We start from the raw sequence: 1,950 nt of genomic DNA, 5'->3' as shown, positions 1-1,950 counted from the left end.
ATCAGTAGCATTTCTATATATGAACAATGAACAGTCTAAGAAAGAAATCAGGGAAATAATACTATTCACAATAGCTTTAAAAAAATTAAAATAACCTAAGAATAAATTTAATAAAGGAGGTGAATGACCTATACAATGAAAATTATAAGTCCTTCCTCTCTTTTTATTTATTTTTTAATTTTAATGTTATTTTATCATTTTTACATTTACTTACATGTGTATACATTTTTTGAGCCACCTCCCCCAACCCCCAGCTTCTGGGCAGAACCTGTTCTGCTGCCCTCTTGTTCTCTAATTTTGTTGAGAGAAAACATAAGAGATAATAAGAAAGACATAGTGTCTTCATACATGAGACATTCTTTTGTTTAGAATATTCTCTGTTTCCTCTCAGCTTCACTTCCTTTTGGCTAACAGACTGCCTTTTCTTTTCAGATTCCACCTCCAGTATTTTCTTTAGGGATGCCTTTCTTTACATCCCATTTCAATTCAGAAACTTGCTATTAAAAAAAAAAAAATCTACATTTTTTTCAAAAAAATACACCACAGTGCAGTTTTTAAAATTTATGTTTGTATAATTATTTGTTTAGTAAATTCATTTACTTTGAGAGTATAAAACACTATTTGAGTGGGACTGCTATGTAATAAAAATATTGAACCTGTAAGGATATATGACATGTGCATAGTAAGAAGATAGTCTAAAGAAAATTGTATGTAAATAGAAGAGAAAGTGCTATCACCCTGCCACTATAGGCTGAAATCAGCTCCTGAACTTTCTGTGTTTAAAGAGGAATTCCATGAACCACTTCCACTTAAACTTCCTGAAACATATACATGGAAACATTTCTTTTTCTATTTACTTTTGTTACGTTTCCAGTATTTACAATAGTACATATTAGAGGATGCTTACCAGAAGCTTTAGTACCGTGTACTTGCCTTAAGATTGTGATCACTAATTACTAAGTAATAGTTGCCCCTGGGTTGCAGGGTACTAAACCAGGCATTTAATAGAAACTAGAGAACATACTATCCTTACCATTAAATTGGAATGCATTTTATGGTTGAAATGTTTTATTAAACATCTGCTTCTCTGGAAATGGACACCATCTGCTAGAAAAGAGATAGTCAAAAAGGAATTTTCAAAAAATTTGATTAGCTCAACCTATCACTGCCATATAGTTCTCATGTTCTATATCTGATTTCTATGTTTCTTAGTCAGTTCAGGATATTAAAACAACTTATCATAGACTACTTGAATTAAAAAACAAAATTTCCTCATAGTTCTGGAGGCTGAGAAGTCTGAGGTCAGAATGATATCATGGTTGTGTAAGAGTCTTCTTCCTGGTTTGCAGATTGTCAACTTCTGGCTATATCTTCACATGGTAGAAAGTAGAGAGAGAAAAAACAAGTTTTCTCTTATCTCTTCTTATGAGGGCTTCATCCTCATAAACTGATTAATTCCTAAAGACTCCATCTCTAAACACTACCACATTGGGTATTGGGATTTTAACATATGTTTTTTGGGGGAACACACATTCAGTACAAGTACTATCAGTAGTACAGTTTTCTTCAAAAAGTAAAGGTAATTTCTTTTCCCAGTTCACCTAATCCTTTGAGTGTCTGTTGAATGTTTATTACTGTGCTAAGTCATGGTGATAGAAGGATAAAGAGGCATTCCTTGCCTTCAAGGAGCTCATAGACTACGAGAGAGGAGTAAATAGACAATGGCAGTGTGATGAGATTTGAATGTGCACAAATGTTATGAGGGCACAGAGGAAGGTCAGAGGACTTACAATAAGGATTCTGGTTAAGCCTTCTAAAATGAATGCTTAAATTTACTCTGAATAACCAAGAAAAAATTGGCTCTACTTATTTCCTTTAAAGCTCTAATCATGGTTGTAACTATACATTAGGGTATTTGTGTATACCACTAACTTCTAAGCTCCATGATAT

Source organism: Castor canadensis, chromosome 12, assembly GCF_047511655.1.
Source record: "Castor canadensis chromosome 12, mCasCan1.hap1v2, whole genome shotgun sequence".
In the NCBI taxonomy this organism is placed as follows: Eukaryota; Metazoa; Chordata; class Mammalia; order Rodentia; family Castoridae; genus Castor; species Castor canadensis.
Note: the sequence above shows the minus strand (reverse complement) of the source record.